This window comes from Nelumbo nucifera, chromosome 2, assembly GCF_055504915.1.
Source record: "Nelumbo nucifera cultivar China Antique chromosome 2, China Antique-T2T, whole genome shotgun sequence".
In the NCBI taxonomy this organism is placed as follows: domain Eukaryota; kingdom Viridiplantae; phylum Streptophyta; class Magnoliopsida; order Proteales; family Nelumbonaceae; genus Nelumbo; species Nelumbo nucifera.
The window spans coordinates 83,929,716-83,946,179 of NC_142650.1; positions in this window are offsets into that span (position 1 = coordinate 83,929,716).

Sequence of the window (16,464 nt, forward strand, 5' to 3'; positions counted from 1 at the left end):
GCAATCAACTAGTGAATCTCACCACAAATCTACGATGATCAACCGCAAAAACACCCCATTTTGATGACCCTGAATGACTACTAAGATCAATCATATTTTTCTCAGATCAAAACTATCCACTTGACTCCTCCCCTTAATCCATGCCTACCCACCAAATTGTAGCTCAAAATTCACCCGTTTAACCAACCATTAAGCATATATCCTATTTCAGCAAATCTCATTAATTAGAGCTTATCATCCGTTATCCCAACTTCATATAACCAATCAGACATTACCACTATGTCCAGAGACCCAAAAAACCTTAGCATGTCAAATTTCAAGACCAAACACCTCCATTCGACCGTTGAAAAAGTAAGATTCTATTTTTGGCCCTCTCGTTGATTGGAAAACCATAAGCTAAGACCTTGATCTGAACTAAATCTGTTAATCCACACATCTGATCAAAGATCCATCACCTCCATTAGATTCAGGACATTCAAAAGTGTCAATCCACCAAATTTCATCCCAAAATTCCATTATTTGACCATTCATCAAACAAAATTTATATTTCAACAAATCTTATTGATCTGAACTTGTCAACCATAGATCTCCATCATTCCGACCCCTTTTGTCCGATCAGACCTCACTGATGTGTTTAGAGACCCAAAAAAAACCCAACTCGTCAAATTTCATGACCAGATTCATTTGTTTGACCATTAAACTAAAAAGATATCATTTCGATGCACCAAATTAAATTGCCACATCATCTATTCCAACCTGAAGCCTCAAAAGGATAATGGATGATGTCAACCCCATTATTGACCCATTAAAACACTTGACCCAACGAAATAGAGCCTAATAGACCCAAAAAGCCCAAAACCCCAAGCTACCCCCACTTAAAGCTAAGAAAAGACAAAACCACATTTTACAGTTTATAAAATTTACATTTCCTGCCACTATCAACCCCAAATACGAGACTGACATGACAAGCACATTATTTCTTTTAAAACCACCCCAAATCAAAGAAAACGTTTCACCAAATAGGAAGGTTTGACTAGGCATCTATTTCTTTGAAAAATCTTTGCTTATTTGTGTGAAAAACCTATGTTAAATCCTAGGCACTGTAGCTTAACGAATTCAGACCTGACCCCTCTCCCTTTTTTCTATAAATGCTTATCTAATTCGAACTCAACAAGGGAACTGAAGAGAGGAAACCTAAGGGAGGCCCTTAGAGAGAAAAAGAGAGAGAAGAAAGCTTTCTCCTAGCCTATATACTACCTCTTGTTCACCCAAAATTCAGAGGTACTCTAAACCTCAAATTCCAAACTCGTCTCCTCCATTTTCAAAGTGGAAGTTGTTGCAACCATAAGCATTCCATAGCTCAAGAACCCATTGAACTTCATTCTATCTCATCCTAGCTATTGGAAAACTTTTGATAAGGTACATACGAAAGGTAAGTCTTCTTTAGTTTTTTTTCTCGGTTTCTTGAGGTTCTGAAATATTGGAGAACCATCGTTTGTAATTTCTTCTTGACTGAGAATAGAGGCAGAGAGGCGAGGGTCTTAGGGAAATCAATACCTAAGACCCAATAACATCACCTCTAAATCGGTCTTAGGAAAAGTTGAAAGCATGTTCCTCTAGATTTAAGAAATTCCTACAATCATTTCTGTTTTTCTCTAAAATAAATTGAGCCTAAACAACTCCCATATTGGGCTGCTACAACAACTTTGAGAGAGGGGTGCCTAATACCTTTCCTCTCCCAATCCTTGTGACTCGATTGGTTGTATGTTTTTTCCATGGAGAATAGAGTCACTACCAAAGACTTAAATAGAGTTTTTCAAACCTAAAAATGAGAGCCCATTTCCTCTAAAAAATGGGTGGTGACTCCATCTCTTTGAGCCGGCCATGCGCTTCCCAGAGCTCACAGCTAGCGACTCCACTGAGGAGTTATCAGGACCTTTGTAGGGTGTTATTCATGTTCAATTTTACCCTTTTTCTGTTGTGTGCTGTAAAGATTTAAGAATTTAAAACTTGCTGGATTGCAATTCAAAATCGCACCTCAAGAAGGCTAGGCATGAAAGACCTTCCCAGCACAATCTCCCAAAGCCACTCCCATTCCAAAATCACACCTGAAGCTTCACCCATAACCATAGTCCCGATGGTTGAAAGGCCACTAGTTTTCAAACCTCCACCCACAGGGGCTTCTCAGGTTGGTGACTAGCTGAGAGCTTTCCAATCGGGTGCCTAGTCCCGATGGCCCAAGTGTACCGGACTCTCTCGTATTAAGACTATGGGTTCTAAGAATCCAAGGATGACATGTAATACACAAATGTTCATGTATCAATGAAACATGCCATTTTTCAAAGCCAACTAAGCAACAATCAGTAATCTAAAAACAAAGCATAAATGATAATGACAATCTAGCTCCATATAAGCAAAGCAATATGATAGTCAATGGCACATGTTAATCAAAACAAACACTTGAAAGACTAGAAGGTTCATCACAGCAAGAATCTACTTAGTCAAAAGCAGTAACTCTATTCAAGCATTTCTCTTCTCTCCCTTCTTTATTTTATTTCATAATTTTTTTTTATTTGTTTATGAGAACCCAGCAACCCTACTGATTAATATACCTGCCCACCTTAAAGATCACCCAAACAAAGCTATGCCATCAACACAAACCTACTAGCCTCGCAAAGGCAGACCCTAAAAAGACTTGGAATAAGCGGAGCTAAATGTAGCGGGACTAGACTAACCACCCTATCTCCCTAAGCCTGACCCACACCTTTGAGAAAGTAAATCTGTTTGCCAATGTGTCACATGGTGTTGGTTGATGATCATCAAAACAACGGAGTGGGTCCATCACACCTAATGTTCAGCAAGCCACAACCTTATGAGACCCAACTAAAGACAGCAACAACAGCTCCCCACAGAATAGTTCGACTAAACATGGGTTGTCTACTTGTCTCCCAAAGGCCACCCTAATCCAAAATGGGATAGGGTTCCTCAAGATAGGCCAGGACTTCAAGTACAAACTGCTTTCAGGCACTAGAGATAAGACTGACTTCAACCTAATCCAAAAGAACAGTCCAAGGGAGATCGAGGTCTTTAGCTGACAAGTGCTTATCGACAGCTGCCACTTACTGCAATTCTCATCGGGACGGGTGAAGAACTCTACCATGAATTGATGTAAAGGGAGGCTAGCCACGGATCTAAAGCCAGAAAAAGATCTCTAAAAGCCCAAACCTGAAGTGAGTACAGTGATATGCAACATCTTGGAGCTAGAACTCTATAGTTCAAGATTGTCTTGGAAAGTCAAATTTCTCCCAGATTCTGATCCTAACTCCTGAGATTAGAAAACTGATGGACTCCCTCACCTTGCACCAATCTGAACATGAAGTCTTTTCTAAACATGACTGCTATTTCTCTGGCCTTTCCTTGGGAATTTAACAAAGGGGACCTCCATATAATGCTCACTAAGCCTGGTCTAATCACTGTGAAGGCAAACTGGAAAACACTTCTGATATGCTTCTAGCACAGATTAGGCTTTGACAAGGATTTCCTAGGCATTTAATAGCAATAGTCTACTTCCAACGGACAGAACCCAACCTAGGTGGTTTCTTCACAAGACTCAGATCTGCCTCTGCCAACAGCCTTGAATCTTTGGGATTGAATCCCTGGCTTTAGGTGGATACATAGGTGGTAATTCGCTTCTAATAAGGCAACCCTGCACATTAACCTACCAGCCAAGAGATACCCCTTAAGGAAACATAAGCAAATCAGAGTCAAAGGTGTGAAAATCATGACCTGTTAAAGGGAAACCAAAACTTAGTGACAATAGGGTCTACTTCTACCTCCTATGACTATAACTCTCATCGATAAAATAACTTAAGAGGGTTAAAAAGGTATCCTGGGATCTGTACCTTCTCTACTTCCTAGGGAATTTGTGGCAAAGGAGACTGAATACACAGGGGGATGAAAACACTGTAAAACTGACCCAAGGGCTGCGGCAATGGGTTAAAAGATCTTCTTCAACAATTAAACAACCAAGTTGCAGCCGCCTAGAAAACCCGAAGACGATGAGTTGAAGCTACTTGTCATGCTGAAGCTGATATGGAGTTATGCAAGCTCAAGCAAAACTATTAATAGAAAGCTGAAGGGTAGCAAGATTTTATTAATTTTTAAACAACTTAAAACTGACTAATCAATGCCACCTCGAAGACCAGCCTCCAAAGATAAACTCATGACATAATTCAATAGCCCAAACCACAAAACAAAAGAAAAACTAAACATTCCAACTGTAGTTCTAAAAACTTCCCCATTGAAGCTCAACTCTGAAAGGCATGGACTATGCTTCTTTCCTTTTCTTTTTCTTCCTCTACACAAACCCTTAAACTAAGATTTATTCAAATTTATCTGGTCCTCATGAACAAGCATCAACATGAAGTAAATACTAACACCAAATCTCATCCAAACACAAATTGTGCAAATGCATAGAATCTTCAGATTTATTAGAAAGACCTGAAGTCAAAGAAGTCCTTCTAATAACTTCAAATTATTCAAGTGCATGGTGCTACAAATCTTTGCACAGATTCAACTTGGATATTTGATTAGATAGTCAATTGACAAAAGGGGTCCTCCAATGGATATCAGAGCATGCAAATGCACAGTACCACAGATCCATCCTCGGTTAAGCACTTGTCATGGGCTCTTATTCAAACATAACCAATGTACTAGATGAGAAACCAAAGGGCACTCCATTCAAAATTTAAAGCCACAATATTATTGCCAACTACTGCATTACTTGGCACCCAATATGAAAACACTTTGACAGGAATTTAACACAAAATCAGACTTTCTTCCAAAATTAAACATACCAAGGTAGTAGCACTACCAAGTAATGTGAATCTATCCAAGAAGAAGTAACTGGCACAAGACACTAAGGAAAGATTTCGTGGAAATTCTCTTTCGTTATGCAAACGGGATGCTGTTAGTATCTATTGTAAATTCAATTCAGCAAACAGCATCCAATCTAGCACGAAATGTTGAACAAAGGCTATGATAATAATCAGCACTTCAAACCAAGCAAGCATGTACACCATGATTATTCTTTGTATTTTTTATTTTTTGGATATCTCTGAAGGGATGAGAGATCCATCATATGGATAGCCGAACCCTACAGGTAGGTAGGGCGAAATTTCAAAAATTTCTCTCTCTCCCATGTGGGAATCATATTCCCTATATTAGAAAACTGCAATTTCAATGATCAGTCTTGAACTAAGAACCGAACCAGATTTGAAACCAAAAGGTAGGAGAGGAATATACCCGATACGGAGTAGCAGTAACTCCTAACAAAGGTGTTCACACCCAAGGAAAACTCTAAAGATTGCTCCCACTGAAGATGACAAAACGTATGGTGGAGCAGAATCAGCAGGTTCTTCACAAGAACCGAATCCTTCAGCAAAAATTCGATGGATGGAGTGTGAGCACGACTTCAGATCAGCCTTTCTCCAAAGACTGATATCAAGAACACTTCTTGATCACTCCTACGGTGGAGATCGAACTGGCAATGGCGGCAGCAGGACAAGAGCAGAAGATGGAGCAGTCTTAATGTGGTTGTCTTCTCTATTTCTGTGATATGAAATCTTATCTAATGTTGTGTAGAATGGTTCGCCCCCTCCTCCTTTTATAGCCTTAAAGAGAGCTCCTAATCTCATTAGGAGTTTCCTAATCCAAATCTGTATTTGGATCAGCAGCTCTCTTTAAGAGATAAGGATAAGCCCTTATCTTATCTATAGATTAGATCAGCCCTCCTAATCTTATTAGGAGTTTCCAAATCCAAATCTGTATTTGGATCTGGGCTCTCTGAGTGAATAGGGAGTTATCCCTATCCAATCTGTTGATCCCAATCCTAGATCCGCCCCTCTCTTTAACTAATCAAATTAGACCAGTTCGAATTGGGCTTTAGGCCCATTAAGTCCATGTGCTCACTTACCTTCCAAATTGCTGCCAAGTTGGGTTTTCTTGTATGGCGTGGGACCCAAACATTGATCTACACATCAGCCACATGGGTTCAGCCTAGCCTCTATTACAAGGCCTGGCCGAATTCACTGTTATGGGCATTGAACCCCTGAGCCCATCACCATGGGCTCTTAACGGGCCCAACACTTACACTAAGTGGTCCCTGAACCAAGCCACCTTATAAAAACCCAGGGACTGTGGACAGATGCAAGATTATCCCATCAGGTATCACCCTCAATGGTTTTACACTTAACCTCTCAGCCCATAATGATCTCACATTGCCTAACAAGAGAGGACCTCTCCCTCGACTGCAAGGAAGAATGTTGCACTCTCTACTCACATGGATCCCGGGAATTAAAACCTATTCCAAACACTTTGAAACCGTAATATATATGTATATCTTTATATAAATATATTTCGCAAAAAAAAATCAACGATTGAAATCGGTTGCCGGTAGCTTTGGTTTCCATCAGAGAGAGTGCATCCCTGATCATTACCTTTGTCCGACAAAGGGGCTGATCCTATCACTGTGATCACTCACTCAGATGAATTCTTGGACTGTCCCAACATACCCAGGATTTGACCCCCTCTAAGGATCTCACTAATTGGCATATCAAAGACAGCCCAATCCGACACCTAGTGCAGTATCATAATCGAGTCTAGGGGGTCAAGTGTAACATTCCAATTTTGCCCACTCATCACCAAGGTCCAGGGCAATACTGGAATTCTGGTCCTGTTCAGGGTTTCAAGAAAACTCACACTGCATGTACCTCAGGTCTCACCCTGGTAGCTGAGACAAGCCACTCCAACCAACTTGGCGACACATTAGTATTAGCCTTGGCAGGATAAATCTCCCCAGATCTATCCAACAGCTGTAAAGATTCTAAACTAACATGAGTCTCATATGTGTCCAGTTTAAGGGTATTACACAAAAACACACCATAATAACATGAATCAAATAGGTACTTTATTCATTTACAATAAATGTCATAAGGTACATCATTCTGATTGGAGCTAAGGGCATACACTGTCTAACAACTCCCACTTGCACTTAGGTCCAATCGGGGACAAGCCGGAGTCCCAGACTTTCCACGCGTTTCTCAAACACTTTCTGTGTTAGTGGCTTAGTCAATGGGTTTGCCACATTCTCCGCTGATGCTACATTTTAACATCAATCTCCCGTAGATCCAGTGTTGTCACACAGCAATGGAATGGGTGATGTGCGGAATTCCAAATTCCAGAATGAACACCTTCATTCATTAGGCAACCCCACTTATGGCAATGTGTTCGGCTTGGGTTGTGGACTATTATTCTTACTACTTAGGACCCTTGTTTGCTGAATTTCAGTAAAAAACACACGATCCTATCGTGAAGATATACCCAGATGTAAACTTTCTATCATCTGGATCTGACTGGAAGTCGGCATCAGTATACCCCTGGATCTATAGTGAGCTACCATCGAATACCAGACAAAACTCTTTTGTCCTTCGAAAGTACTTAAGTATGTTTTTCACAGCAGTCCAGTGCTCCTGCCCTGGGTTGGCTTGGAATCTGCTTACCACACTCACTGCCAGAGCGATGTTAGGACGAGTGCACAACATGGAATACATAATGCTCCCTACAGCTGAGGCATAGGGAATGCCCTTCATGCCCTCAATCTTCTCGGAAGTCTCGGGGGACATGCCCTTGGAGAGAGTGACTCCATGCCTGAAAGGAACATTTCCTTTCTTGGAGTTCTCCATGATGTATCTTTTGACTATCTTGTCAATGTAAGAAGATTGGGATAATCCTATTATCCCCTTCGATCTATCTCTATAGAGTCGAAGACCTAGTACATAGGAGGCTTCTCCAAGATATTTCATGGAGAATTATTGTGAAAGCCACACTTTCACCGTACTCAGCATTCCTACATCATTCCTAATGAGTATAATGTCGTCTACATATAGAACAAAAAACGTAATCTTATCACCACTGGATTTCTTGTAAACACAGGGCTCATCCGGGTTCTACTCAAAGTCAAACCTTTTGACAGTAGAGTCAAACTGGATGTTCCAACTCCTAGAAGATTGCTTAAGTCCATATATGGATCTATTTAATTTACATACCATGTGTTCTTGACCCGTAGCTATGAAACCTTGCGGTTGCTGCATATAGATATTTTCAGTAAGATCTCCATTTAGGAATGCAGTTTTGACATCCATTTGCCAAAAATAATAGAATATCCATCCGCACACAATTTTGAAACAGAAATCAAATTTCTTCTCAAATTCTGTACATAAAGACAATCTTTAAGTACAATAGATCATTCTTTGAAAAATAACTCTACGGTTCCTATAGCCGCAGCTGCAACACTTGCAGAAGTCCCCAAGTAAAGCGTTACTTCTCCGTCACTCAGCCTTCTACTTACCCTGAACCTCTACAATGAGTTACACGCATGAGTCGATGCCCCAGAGTCAATACACTAGGAAGCAGAAGTTACCAACAAATTGGTTTCTATGACACAGGATTCGAAATTACCTTGTTTCTTGGATTCCAGGTATTGAGGACAGTTCCTCTTCCAGTGGTCGGTCTGCTTGCAGAAGTGACAAGCATCTGATGCTCTGTCCTTCTTCTGCCTCATAGACTTGGTTGTCTTCTTCTGTGGATTTCTCTTTGCCTCCTCTTGTTCTTACCCAACTTGCTTGCTTCAACAAGCATGGCTATTGCTCATCCTTCTTTATCAGTTCTTCGGCCCTCTGCAACATATTGCTGAGTTCCAGGATGCTGACATTCAGCTTGTTCATGTTGTAGTTCATGATAAGCTGATTGAAGGAAGGAGGCAAAGAATTCAGGATGGCATCTACCTTGGTCACATAGTCCAACCCGGATCCAAGAGCCTCAAGTTCATTGATATATCCCATCATCCGAAGACAATGGTCATGAACCTGCTGGTTCTTGGACATTTATGCGGTCAGGAACTATTTCAAGACCATTTGCCGAGTAGAACGGTTATGCTCTTCGTACATTGTCTTTAGACTGTCCAATATGTCCTTGGTCAGCTCGATCTGATCGAATTGCCTCTGTATCGGATTGTCTAGGGAGGCAATGATATAGCACCGGGCAAGGGAATTTTTCTCTTCCCACTCTTGGTAGTCCCTCAAACGGGCCTTAGAAGCCCTACCACCTGGACGCTCAGGGGCAGGGTTTCTAGCCACCTTGTCCAACTTCTCAGAAGTCAGGACCAGCATAAGGTTACGATACCAGTCAGCATAGTTTGGTCCTTTTAGTTTGTTGTCGTTCAACAGCTTTGCAATTTGTCCGTTTGCCATTTCTGGTAAAAAGCAAACATCAATCCACAACCTAATTTGATTCATGTTATCTACATAGATATGGCTTTTAATCTATGTTCCATTCCCTTTTATTCATCTCCAAGATTTCCCCTATCTTATTCATGAATACTGCGATTATGTCTCTACAAATGTGGGAAATCACATAGGGTGCATGGAGCCAATTGTTTCAGCTGCATAACCCCACCACCTTTCTGTGAATGATCATATCCACTCATCGTATGAGTTTTCCCTTTGGCCTCTGTCAGACAAGGTTCATTGCCATTTTAGGTTAAACCTTTCTGTCCAGTGAGTGATCACCCATCATATTCGTGAACACCAAGGTACCGTGAGAGAGTCTTCCATTTTAGGATAGGCCCCTCCCACATCGGTCTATGACGCCCCTATCATCTTATGAAACATTCCAACAGATCCAACAACACTTGGATAGCCCAATTTTATGGTGTGTCTCTTCATAACTGAAAGACCCATCTTCATGCTAATGACGGAAGGCCTTTAGAGAGTTCATCATATGAATCTCTCTATCACATGCACTCTATTTCAGGAAGGAAAAAAAGTTACGCCCTAGTTTGATTTAGGTCAAACCAAAGTGGCTCCCTCTGACTTTCATAAAGCCAGATTTAGGTGGGCCCTAAACGGCTAGGATTCCGCACGGTTCCGCTTTGGGGAATGTGTGGGGCCCACCACAAAGGAAGGATCATCCAATGATCTTAAGGACACCATGGCAATGATGTGCATTCAGCCATGGTGTGCACAAGAGCCACTATCGTATCTGCATGAGCCAAGTGCTTATGGCCCATGAACGTTGCACATCACACATCCATACATCACATGCAAGGATAGAATTGATCCAATCAATTAATATCTATAAAGCCCATTATTAAAGACCAATTTAATCCATAATATTACTGATTAATATTATCTAGGTATATGGGCTGAATAGCAGTTAGCAGTTCGGCCCATATAGTTTTTCTACAATTAGTGGGCTTTAGAAGTTCGGCCCATATACCTTAAAATTGGGCCTTACAGGTGTGAGCCGAATTAAGTCTCACAATTTAATATCAAGACCTTGACCCAAAAGTGGGAAATTAGGGCTGAGAACATCCTCCATCGAACCACAAATTCGGTCCAACCAGTTTGGTCCAATCTAGTTCGAATGGGTATAGGGTTTGATTTTTAATTCAATAATTAATTTAAGAAAATGATCTGAAATTAATTACTGAACAAAGACAAATAGAAATCAGTAATAGGGATGTTCGCACATCTCCCAACCTGCAAAACAAATGTTAGATCACAGTTTGCAATTTCATAAATTGCAAATCGCAGATAACGATTTCTCCATCTGCGAAATCTCCTCCTACGTGTCCAACTTCGATCTTGAAATAAAATAAATAGAAAAACCCTAATTTTCTATTAATATTACATCAGATCGAATTCCTATACATTCAGTCTATAAATTAAAAAAATTAATTACAGACCAAAATTAATAGAACTGCAAAATCGCAAATATCCTGCGCCAATAAAGAATTCGATCTCCTTTGTACGAACAACCCATAAATCAAGAAAATTATAAAGAACAATTCTAAATAAATTTCAGATCATTCACCCTTGATCTTGGAAACAACTTCCCAGAAAAACCACAATCTGCGCAAATCGGGTAGAACGCCTTCTGCCCATTTGTGCAGGTTCGGATCTGATTTATTTCGGTTCAAGATTTGAACCATGGCTCTGTTACCACTGAAGGGATGAGAGATCCATCATATGGATAACCGAACCCTACAGGTAGGTAGGGCGAAATTTCAAAAATTTCTCTTTCTCCCATGTGGGAATCATATACCCTGTTTTAGAAAACTGCATTTTCAAGGATCAGTCTTGAACCAAGAATCGAACCAGATTGGAGCTAAGTGCATACACTGTCTAACAATCTCTTCTCTCTACTGATTTACACTAGACACACCCTCAACATAGTAAACAAAAGAGCTGCTCACTAAGGAGGTATGTTGTTCCTCTTAAAGAAGCTTCATCTAAACTCAACCTAATAAAAAAAAAACAATTACACAGCTCCACAAAATAGAAGAAAACAGGGGAATGACCACAATAGATCAAAGAAATCTCAAATCCTAGCTAGCTCAAACCAGCATTGACAGCCAAATGAATTAGGAATTTAGAGGAAACAATCAAAGCTATATATATTTAGAGGAAACAATTGCCATAAGTGGAATTGGTACGGTAAATGGTATTCACACTATTCTCAGCCTCCACAGTGGAGTTGCCAATCTGTGAACGTCGGAAAATATCCGGCAGTTCACTTCATGGCTGAACATATAGAGTTGCCACCCATCAGAAAAAAATAACTGGGAGTGATGGGTCTCCCAAAGTTTGATTTCAAATATAAACTTGAGTTTACTGGTGACTCCATATCATTCGACCTGGACAAGGTAGACAAACCTAGGTAAGACGAGAGAGAGAAAGGGAAGGGTTAGGCGCCCCTTTCTCTAGTTAGCGTGAACATCGTTATCCCTACTCACACAGAAGATAGATTGGAGGCTCGAATCCTCTAATAGCTCAAAGAAATGCTCCCATCTACATTCCCATACCAATCCCCTTTTGGACGCAGGACCATGAGCAAAAGGATGAGAAATTGCTTCCTCACCCCTTTTCTATCAGAGCCCCACGCTCGGACTCAGCTGAATGGTCTGAAAAAGAGAGGAAGTGAAAGACTCTCGAACTTCAAAGAACCCCAGGCCTTGGAGCAAGTAAAGGAAAATGAATCAAATCCATAACAACTATTATAGAGCAAGTAAAGGAGATACGAGGTAGTTGGAATATACCTCCTATGACGCGGAATAAGAAACGATGCTGTAAGGAAGGGAAGATTCAGCTTCTCGTGGAATTTCTCTCTGCTCGTATTTGATGAAGGTTGAGGCAAAAGCTTTCGGCGAGTTTTCCTCTCTCAGAACTCGCACTCACAATCTCCTCTCTTCTCTCCCTCAACGTTTTGTTCGGCAGTCTTTAGGCCTCTCAAATGGAGAATGCCGAGAGGAAGAAATCCCCCTTTCTTCAGCTTCTCTCCAATTTTCTTCACGGATGCTCTCCGTTACCTTTCTGAGAACTCTCCCTCAACTCTCCATTCGGCAACCTCCCAAAGGAAAACCACGAGTGTGAAACCCCCTCTCTCCAGTTCTCTCCTCTCCTCTCGAAGAAGCCTCCCTCCGATTGGAAATTGTGCTCCTCCTTTTTATAATTGGAAGGAAGGGGATTTCTAAAGAAAAACTGAGATAAATGGATTTTCAGGTGGGTAGGCTAGGGTTTAGGGGAGGTATATCATTAGATCGGTGTCTTTAAGGGGGCAAATTGGGGGAAGAAGGGCAACTTGATATTTTCGACGCTTGGGGGTAACTTTTGTTAAGGGTATTTTGGTAATTTTGGTAGGGGATATCTAGGTAATTTTGGTCGAACTAATCTGGGTAACATTGGTCAATGGCATTTTGGTAATTTTGGAATGAGGGACATTTTGGGAATTAGGTGAGGGGTAATTTGGGTAACTTTGGTCAAGGGTGTTTTGATAGTTTTGGAAGGAGGGACATTTTGGGAATTAAGTCAGGGGTAATTTGGATAACTTTGGCCAAGGGCATTTTGGTAATTTTGGGAGGGACATTTGGGGAATTAGGTCGGAGGTAATTTGGGTAACTTTGGTCAAGGGCGTTTTGGTAATTTTGGAAGGGGGACATTTTGAGGATTAGGTTAGGGATAATTTGGGTAACTTTGGTCAATGGCATTTTGGTAATTTTGGAAGGAAGGACATTTTGGGAATTAGGTCAGGGGTAATTTGGATAACTTTGGTTAAGGGCTTTGTGGTAATTTTGGAAGGAGGGACATTTAGGGAATTAGGTCAGGGGTAATTTGGGCAACTTTGGCCAAGGGCGTTTTGGTAATTTTGGAAGGGGGTATTTTAGTCAAGGTAATTTGGGTAACTTTGGTCAAGGGCATTTCGGTAATTTTGGTGGGAGAGGTATTTTGGTAATTTGGTTAGGGTATCAGATGAGGTCTATAACGTGTTTTGAGGATTTACAAACTAAGATTTAGGTTCTTTGGACAGTTTGAGACGCATGGTAAGGCCACATTGGGCCAATTGGGTCTGGATTGGGCAGATTTAGAAAGGCTCAGTTCGGTTAATCTGAGGTCTTAAAGTGGAATCTTGGTGCGACTGGAGGGTAGTATTTTGGGTTGAGATTTCATAGGTGGGTATTTGGGGGGTGTCTAGGAACTGATGGTTGTGTCTAATCTAATGGTTGAGGCGTAAGTGCGGGTAGATCAGGTAGGTTTAATGGTGATTTTGAGGGCTTTTGGGTATGAAATCTGGGGATTCTCGAGATTTTGGGTGTTCCGGAGGGGTTAGAAAAGTTTGATCAGGTGTTTGGGGTAAGCTGGAGGTTCAGGCGGTGGACCTTGCAAAAATCGGGTGCTAACATTGATATTTGATGAACTTGATGATTTGATTTTGATATTTGATATTTGATATTTGATGATTTGATTTTGATTTTGATATTTGATTATTTGATGAATTTGATATTTGATTATTTGATGATTTGATAATTTTGATATTTGATGAATTTGACGATTTGATTTTGATATTTCATATTTGATTATGTGTTTTTGATTTGTTTGATAATTTTGATATTTGATGAATTTGATTATGATATTTGATGTTTGATGTTTGATATTTGATTTTGATTTGCTATTTGATGATATTTGATTATTTGAATTTTTTATATTTGATGAATTTGAAATCTGATTATTTGATAATTTTTTATGAATTTGATAATTTTGATCGTTGATTATGTTATTTGATTTTTATTTTTGGATTTTATTTATTATTACTATTATTTTTTTGAAGAATGGTGCAAATGCATACCCTTAGAAGAGGGGCAAGGTCAAGGTTTACTCTATCCAGTCGTGGGCCCTTACATAACCTTCATAATTATCGGAATTGGGAGGTGTATCAAACATTGAAGTAAAGTCTCTTATAGAACTAAAGAAGGAGAAGACTTTGCACTCATACGAATAGAGGAGAGAACCTACTAATGATAGGATTCCCTAGCGTACTGATAAGCTGGACCCCCCTTTTTCTTGTCTTTTTTTCTATTTTCTTTCTTTTTCTTTTACCTTTTTTTGCCCTCAATACCCTGATCTAAGTTTTCACCAAGCCTAGGTGTTGCCTAATTGTTGTGCACCGGAGCCATTACTGGTTTTCATCTGGGCCGACAAAATTTGATTTTACCACGACCTGATACTTTTACTTAGAACGCCCTTTTGTGTTTTCACTCTACCCTTTCAGGCCGTAAAATTACTTGTTATTTCTCTCCACTCACTCCTCTCATCATTGCCACAAGGGGATGGAGAGACGTTGTTAGCACCTGATATTTGCACGGTCTGACACCTAAACCTTTAATTCACCCCGAACCTCCGATCAGACCCTTCCAACCTCTCCAAAACACCCAAAAACCCAAAAAACCCAAGTTTCACCCCAAGAGCCCTCAGATCCACCGTTAAACCTGCCCTACCCTATACCTGTCCAATGGTCCCTATCAACCCCAACTTACACCTCAACCATTAGATCAAACACAACCATCAAATTCCAAACACCCCAAATACCCACCTAGGAAATTTTAGCTTAAGATTCCTCCATTTACCCCCTCATCAAACCAAGATTCCGTTCTGATGCCTACCATTTGCCTAAACACTCGAAACCCATATTCCCTTGATTCGAACACATCTAAACCAATCAAACCCCACCGATCAACTCAGAATGTCCGAAAACCCTCACTCTATCAAATTTTAGCCAAAATACGTTCATTTACCCTTCCAACTAAAAATATTCCATTTCAACCAATCTCAATGGCCCACACATGCATGACCCCACTCCGCGATCAAACCCATCCCAACCTTCCATTTGATGACTCGAAATCATTGTCATTGAACCAAAAGACCAATTTGACCTTCCTAGACTTGATTTGACCCATTTCCTCAAAATTACCAAATTACCCCTCTAACCTTATTTCCAAAATACCCTCTGACTTAATACCCCTCCTACCAAAATTAACAAAATGCCCTTAACCAAAAATTCCCAAATTACCCCTCCCAAAATCAACAAAATCCCCTTGACCAAAATTACCCAAACTACCCCTTTGACCAATTCCCAAACTACCCTTGACCTAATTCCCAAAAATGCCCTCTTTCCCTTAAATCATGAAAATGCCCTTTACCAAAATTACTTGAATTACCCCTTTGTCCAATTCTAAAATTACCCCTCACCTAAATCCTGAAAATGCCCCTCCTTCTAAAATTCCCCTAAATTCCAAAAATACCCTTGACCCAAATTACCCAAACTACCCCTTTGACCAATTCCCAAACTACCCCTGACCTAATTCCCAAAAATGCCCTCTTTCTAAAATCCCCCTAAATCATCAAAATGCCCTTTACCAAAATTACCTAAATTACCCCTTTGTCCAATTCTAAAATTACCCCTAACCTAAATCTTGAAAATGCCCCTCCTAAAATTCCCCTAAATTCCCAAAATACCCTTGACCCAAATTACCCAAACTACTCCTCTGACCTAGGTTCAAAAATACCCTCTGACTTAATACCCTTCTTACCAAAATACCCCCTCCTTCCAAAATTACCAAAATGCCCTTAACCAAAATTACCCAAATTACCCCTTTAACTAAAATTACCAAAATCCCTTTTACCATAATTATCCGAACTACCCCTTTAACCTTATTCCCCAAATACCCTCTAAATTAATACCCCTCCTACCAAAATTACCAAAATACCCTTCCTACCGAAATTACCAAAATACCCCATCCTTTTGAAATTACCAAAATGCCCTGGACCAAAATTACCTGATCTACCTTTTCAACCAAAATTACCAAAATACCCCTCCTATCAAAATTACCAAAATGCCCTTGACCAAGTTAGCCGAATTCCCCCTAACCTAATTCCCAGATTACCCCAAGTTTCCAGAAAATACCGAGTTGGTACCCCCAAACCCTACCTTACCTATTGTGACACTCTTTTTTCTCAGTCATTGTTCAAAAACACCCCTTCCTATTATAAATAAGAGGCGTTATTCTTAAAT